Raw genomic sequence first — 7,238 nt, 5'->3', positions numbered from 1 at the left:
ACACTGGTCGCAGGGTACCTGTTGTGGGAAGGGAAAGGAGTTTGCAAGCCACTCTGAGACTCCCTTGGGTATTGAAGGGCCATGGGGTATGAATCCAATCTCTTCTCTTCTTCAAGGGCCACGTGGCGCCTTGCCAGAGAAGCGGGCCCCCTGTAGCCAGCTGCCCAGCGTCCGTGCCCGCAGGGACCCAGAGGGGCTGAGGTCACCCAGCTTGCGTCCTCCGCCCGTCTTAGTCAACGCCACCTTTTCTGCTTTCAGCGCTGATGAAAGAGGCCCCCCTGCCGGAGCAAGCAACCCCCCTCATTGCCCCCGTGCATGGATTGGTGGAAGAGCCACCCAGCCCCCCTGCAGAAGAGGACGGAGGAATCCCCATTCCGACTTCAGGGCTGCTGCAGGTGGCGGAGCGCAGGCGTGAGTACGAGGGCGGGGAAGGAGCCGGCGGCCACCATGCAGACGGCTCAGCCCCTCTTGGGCCTTGTGGCTCTGCTGACAGGCCCCTCTGCCCCTCTTGCCTCCTCAGAGCCCCTGAGCAGCGTCTCCTCCCTCGAGGTGCACTTTGACCTGCTGGACCTCACCGAGCTGACGGACATGTCTGACCAGGAGCTGGCCGAAGTCTTTGCCGACTCCGATGAGGAGAACGTGGCCAGTGAGGCCCCCCCTGGTAAGCCCGCTCACACCCCCTTCGTTCCCTTGCTCCTTCTGGTCATGACATTTCGGTAAAAGCAAATGCGAAAGGACCAGTGCTTTGGTTTTACACAGTTTGTGCATGTGTGCGAAACAACACCACAATAAGAGGCCTTCCCTCTGGTCCGGGGGGGGGGGGGAAGGGGGGGTTTTTTTAAAAGGGCCCCCCCCCCCCCAAGAGCAGCAGAAGACAGCAATGAATGAATCAGCGAGCGAACTTTGGGGAGGCGGGACGGTGAGGTTGGCACACGTACGCAGCCCGCATGTGGATCCGACTCCAGTAGCACTTTAGTGACCAGCAGGGTTTGCAGAAATATGAGGCTTCCTAGAGCTCTAAGCTGGCACCTCGGACATCTTATCGGACTCTTAAGGTGCTCCTGGACTGGAATCCAGCCGTTCTCTGGCAGACCACCCGTCCTCCTCTAACTACCGTACACCTGATCCCCAGCAGCTGCACGTGTGAAAGGACGCAGCGAGCGAGCAAAACAAAAATCCCTGTTCGTCTGCGAGGTCTCTCCTTCGTTCTTATAGAGCATCACGCAATAGGCGTGGCACAGGCTGCGCGGTCACACACACACACTAAATAATCCACTTTCCATCCACTTGGATTTCAGTCCACTTTCCATCCACTTTCCAGATGGAAAGTGCATTCAAAGTAGATTATTTAATATGTGTGACCGCAGCCAGAGAAATGCCAGCTTCGAGGTCTAGCTTGCCACGAGTTTAGCAGCATATTCCTCCTCCCTCGGCGAGTGAATCCCCTTTTCCTCCCCTGGCCCAGCATCTTTACCCCTTGTGGATGTTCTCTGTGTGTTTATTCTGGGCCATCAACTCAGTTCTGACTTATGGTGACCCTGTGAATGAGTGGTCCTCAAAACGTCCTGTTATGAACAGCCTTTTGAACAAGGAAATCTGCCAGTCAGTTGAGGTGCCTTTGAAGCTGACAAGGAGGTTTCCGTCAGTGATGTGTTGGTGGGCAGCCCTCGCCAGGAGTGGGGTGGCACCTCGCCCCGCACACGTGCTTTAAGGCCACTGAGGCCTGGCTGCGTCGAACGAACTCACCCCGAGATCTTTGCACTCCCAGAAGAGCTCCTTCCATTCGGGCTGTTGCTTCTGCAGTAAGGTGCCATGCCCGTGGGAGGCCCCCAGGCAAGTGCACTTTGGCCTCTGCCAGCCTCTTCTTTAAAGCCACCCACTGGTTCTGCCCAGCGAACGGTCGGCCCCCTCACTGTAAGCTCAGCTGCGGCACAGGGCCTCTCGGCCGGGCGTCAGCCACCAGAGAACCTGCCCCAGGAGCATCTCTGCACTCCAAGCTAAACTTGCAAGAGTGAAATAGCTTAGAGGACTTGGGGGGGGGGGCTAGAAAGGATGCTGCTCCCCTGGCCTCTTCTGTCTCTTGGAAACTGCCTGGCAGCTTCACAGCTTCCTTTCTGAAGCCGCCGACGGACCCGTGGGCTGGCTCCGAGAGGCTGGGGTGGCCATTCAGAAGGGCTGTATTGATCTCACTATCCGTCTGGTCTGTTCTGAAGTCTCCGCGCGTCTCACACATGCAGGTGGCTCAGATGGGAAAGAAAGCAAAGCCGCACCGCCGCGTGCCCTAGGGGGCCAGTTGCCCAGAGCTGGCACTGAGTCTCTTTCGCTGCAACACCCAAAGCGGCTCTCTCCATTTTCCATCCTCACACGTCTGATTCCTAAAATTAGAAATTTAAAGGCCAGCAGTTGGTGCACGTGAGCATGGCTGGGAGGCCCAGATTCCCACTCAAGATCTAGTGCGGGGGGGGGAGTATCAGGCGGCTGATGACCCCGCCCCCCCATCACACCACTCCAGGCAGCACTGAGAGGCACACAGAGACAGCCCCGGGCCGGAAGGGCACCTGAGCGGCAGGGGGGAGAGGGCGAAATCCACTGAACAGAGCGTGCGTGCATGGTGTGTGCCCCTGTGAATATGGCTCAGGAGGCCCCACCCACCGTGCCATAAATCTCAGGAAAAGCAATAAGCTTCGACAGGCGTCTCGCACTCGGAAATGTCACGGCATCCCTGGGGTTTGCGTCTTCCTTCCTTTGTGATGAAGCCACCGCCCCTGTCAGCTCCTGGAAGGAGAGGCCAACACCTCCTTCCCAGGGACGGCTTGCGCAGAGGAGCCTCCCCAGTGCCTCTGCTCCCCCCCCCCAAAATGGTGTGAGGAACACGGTGGGGGGGGGGATGGATCTGCTGTCTCCTTGTCTCCTGCTAAAGGGGGAGGGGTGAGGTGGGAGCGGTAGCAGCTGCATCCCAAGGACCAGATGGAGTGAAAATGCAAATCAGCCTTCCTGGTAGGGAAGTGTGAGTGGAATTAATGAGCCAGCGTCTTTGCATGCTGAGCAGGCTGTGGGGGTTTGGCGGGGGGGGGGGATCCAGGCTGCAGCTAGCCCTGCTGGGCCCTGGGTATGTGCACAGGTCACATCGGAGGACACACACACACGGAAAGAGGGGCGAGGCTGTGGTGGAGGAAGAGCCTCTGCTTGGCATGCAGAAGGCCCCGGGTTCAATCCCCAGCAGCATCCCCAGGTAAAAAGGACCAGGCAGGAGGGGATGGGAAAGACCTCCGCCTGAGACCCTGGAGAGCTGGAAAGAGGGGCCGTGGCTCAGTGGAAGAGCCTCTGCTTGGCTTGCAGAAGGCCCCGGGTTCAATCCCCAGCAGCATCCCCAGGTAAAAAGGACCAGGCAGGAGGGGATGGGAAAGACCTCCGCCTGAGACCCTGGAGAGCTGGAAAGAGGGGCCGTGGCTCAGTGGAAGAGCCTCTGCTTGGCTTGCAGAAGGCCCCGGGTTCAATCCCCAGCAGCATCCCCAGGTAAAAAGGACCAGGCAGGAGGGGATGGGAAAGACCTCCGCCTGAGACCCTGGAGAGCTGGAAAGAGGGGCCGTGGCTCAGTGGAAGAGCCTCTGCTTGGCTTGCAGAAGGCCCCGGGTTCAATCCCCAGCAGCATCCCCAGGTAAAAAGGACCAGGCAGGAGGGGATGGGAAAGACCTCCGCCTGAGACCCTGGAGAGCTGGAAAGAGGGGCCGTGGCTCAGTGGAAGAGCCTCTGCTTGGCTTGCAGAAGGCCCCGGGTTCAATCCCCAGCAGCATCCCCAGGTAAAAAGGACCAGGCAGGAGGGGATGGGAAAGACCTCCGCCTGAGACCCTGGAGAGCTGGAAAGAGGGGCCGTGGCTCAGTGGAAGAGCCTCTGCTTGGCTTGCAGAAGGCCCCGGGTTCAATCCCCAGCAGCATCCCCAGGTAAAAAGGACCAGGCAGGAGGGGATGGGAAAGACCTCCGCCTGAGACCCTGGAGAGCTGGAAAGAGGGGCCGTGGCTCAGTGGAAGAGCCTCTGCTTGGCTTGCAGAAGGCCCCGGGTTCAATCCCCAGCAGCATCCCCAGGTAAAAAGGACCAGGCAGGAGGGGATGGGAAAGACCTCCGCCTGAGACCCTGGAGAGCTGGAAAGAGGGGCCGTGGCTCAGTGGAAGAGCCTCTGCTTGGCTTGCAGAAGGCCCCGGGTTCAATCCCCAGCAGCATCCCCAGGTAAAAAGGACCAGGCAGGAGGGGATGGGAAAGACCTCCGCCTGAGACCCTGGAGAGCTGGAAAGAGGGGCCGTGGCTCAGTGGAAGAGCCTCTGCTTGGCTTGCAGAAGGCCCCGGGTTCAATCCCCAGCAGCATCCCCAGGTAAAAAGGACCAGGCAGGAGGGGATGGGAAAGACCTCCGCCTGAGACCCTGGAGAGCTGGAAAGAGGGGCCGTGGCTCAGTGGAAGAGCCTCTGCTTGGCATGCAGGAGGTCCCGGGTTCAATCCCTAGCAGCATCCCCAGTTAAAAAGGACCCAGGCAGGAGGTTGATGTGAAAGACCTCTCTCTGCCGGAGACCCTGGAGAGCTGCTGCCGATCTGAGTGGACAAGACTGACTTTGATGGACAAAGCAACTCCATGTGTTCAAAGAGGGGAGAAGAACAGGGAATTGCTAAAACCACTTTTGGGTCCCCACCCTCTACCTTGGTGTGGCTCCTCCCGTCGCCAGTAAGTTCACACAGGCAAATGGTGGGGTTCTGAGAAGGAGACCTTGCGCCCGGTTGGACTCAGATTAATATAGTGGCCCCTGATGAAAGGGCGGGGTTCATGCTTGGCACTTTGGAGTGGGGAGGGCAGGTCTCCTGAGGGACTGAGCAGAACTTCCGGGAGCCCCAAGACCCCTCCCCCTGGGCCCATGAAACTGCCTTCTCTCAAGCCAGACCCACCAGGGAGCCAGGGAGGGGTAGTGGTTAGAGTATTGGAGCAGGGTCTGGGAGATGATGAGTTCATAAACCCTGCGCAGCTATCATTTGACGGGGTGACTTTGGACACGTGCTGTCGGGGGAGCCAACCTCGTAAGGCTGTTTGCAAGGATGCAGCGGGGAAGGAGACCCACATACATCACTCTTGGAGGGACACTGGGGCAAGAATGTCGTAGCTCAGAGGTCCCCGGGGATGACACCCGCCAAGAGTTGCTAGAAAGTGGGCCGGGCCAGGTAGGAACACGTGCCCAGCAGGGCTTCTGACAGGTCGCTGGAGATGTAATTGACTGCAGATTTCTTTTGTTTAGAAAGTTGCCTATTCTGAAGCTGCCCCCAACGGCACAAGCGTCTCTGCTGTGTGGCTGAAGGCAAACTGCAGCAGCCCTTCTGTATGGCTGCCTCTGCCTCCTGCCGCGGCTATTTTCAGCCAACCGTTTCGTGGCTGAGCCCGCCACGCTGTGGCAGAGTCCCAAAGGTGCCTGGAGACTCAAAAAGGTCGGGGGCCCCAATCCCAGCTACATAGCTTGGTACGCTCCACCTGGCAGCAGCTCTCCAAGGTCCCGGGCGGCCTGAGTCCTTCGGCTGGAGCTGCCAGGGAGGGAGCCAGAGGCCTTCTGCGTGCCAAGCTGAGCTCTTCAACTAGGCACCGGCCCAGAGAGGCACTCTGAGGTGTGTCTCAGGCGTTCCTGCTCAGATCTCCGTCTCCTTCTCTCTCTCTGTGCAGGTCTCCACCCATCCCCCCACCCCATCCCCCGGGCCGGCTACCTGCGCTCCCCCTCCTGGACGAGGTCGAAAGCGGACCAGCGGCGAGAGAAGAAGCACCTCAGCGACTCGGAGCTCCAGGCCAGCCAAGAAGAGCCTTTCCAGACGATGGGGAAGGCGAAGGAAGAATAAGGTGCCCTGAGCGCTCTCTTGCACTAGCCACAAAAGCCAGGCGGTGACCTTCAAAGACATCCCGTCACCTCCCCCGCCCCAGACATTTGGACTGAGCTCCCTTTGCCTCCTGCTTATTGTTTCCCAGATGTGGGGAGGCCACAGAGCCCCGTTTCCTGGAGCACGCTGGAGCCTGCTGTTCCTCCGTAACACACCTGAGCGGAGAAGCAACGGCCTCACCTGGGAGCGGCCCCAGAAGGAGGGGAGCAAGAGAGAAGTCCGTCCCCCCGCCATGTGCCTTGACGGTTGGAGCAAAAGCAAGAGGCATCTCCGCCGGGTCGGGAACCCTGTGATACCAAAGGAATCCAAGGGGGGAGCCGGGGTGCCTTGTGCAGGGCCCCCAGAGGACGACGGGTCCAGCCGTTCAAAGCACGTTCTCTTCCCAGTGGCCTTAACTCCTCTCTGCTGCTCTGGAGCTCTCGCCGAAGTTCATGGTGCCAAAGGGGCTAGCATGCTGGCACTGGCACAGCTCGTCCATACCCTGTGCCGTGCATATTCCCTGGCACTCCACTGCACAAAACGTGGCTGGCGACCACATGCAGCTGAGGGCTCAGACGGCAACGCTCGCTCTCTAGACAGACTTCTGGAAGGATGACTGTGGGGCAGGAACCAGGCCAAGCAAGGCAGCGCCGGGGGCTCAGTGGAAGGCAGCCCGCAGGCTTCCTGGCAATGCAGCTCAGCAAGGGCTCGTGAAACTGGAACCCGGCCAAGCAGGCTCCCATCGATGCACCGGGCCAGTGTTGGGGAGCTGAAGGAGGGCCGGCCGAAGCACCTGCCACAGCTTCCACACCGAGGATCTCCCCCTCTCTCAGCTCAATCGGGACATCCGGACAGCTCTTGCTTTGTGTTGCTCAGCCTGTAAAGGAATTTGCAGCCCTGACAGAATTTGCCAGCCAGCCTGTAGCTCACTAATCTCCCACAGGGCTGGGGAGCTGGGACGGTGCTGTGACCCAGAGCATCTGTCGCAGAGGTGGGGCTGCGGCTGGGAGCCCAGTCTGGACCTCTAACCGCCACGGAACTGCACCGTCTCTTCAGACCTCATAGCCCTTTCCCCCTGCCGGGGAGAGGCTACTGCACAACCCTGTCCCCGGTAGCGCCGCCACATCCTTCTTTTGAGGAAGTGCTCCGCAACCTGCTACACTTGTGTATGCCTTTGTTTACGGCAGTCGGGACAGATGCACGGGGTGTTGTCTGAACGCTGCTTTCCTTGCCGAGCGGATGAGAGGATGGGGGCGCTGATGTTTGCCTCCCCGTCTGACGCAACGGGCACCTCACTGGCATCCAACTGCCAGCATCTTGGGGGCAGAAGAGCTCTCCTTAGGGCCAAAAGTACAGCC

Source organism: Gekko japonicus, unplaced genomic scaffold, assembly GCF_001447785.1.
Source record: "Gekko japonicus isolate JY-2015 unplaced genomic scaffold, Gekko_japonicus_V1.1 scaffold386, whole genome shotgun sequence".
In the NCBI taxonomy this organism is placed as follows: Eukaryota; Metazoa; Chordata; class Lepidosauria; order Squamata; family Gekkonidae; genus Gekko; species Gekko japonicus.
The sequence above is the reverse complement of the archived record's forward strand: the minus strand, read 5'-3'. Positions refer to the sequence as shown.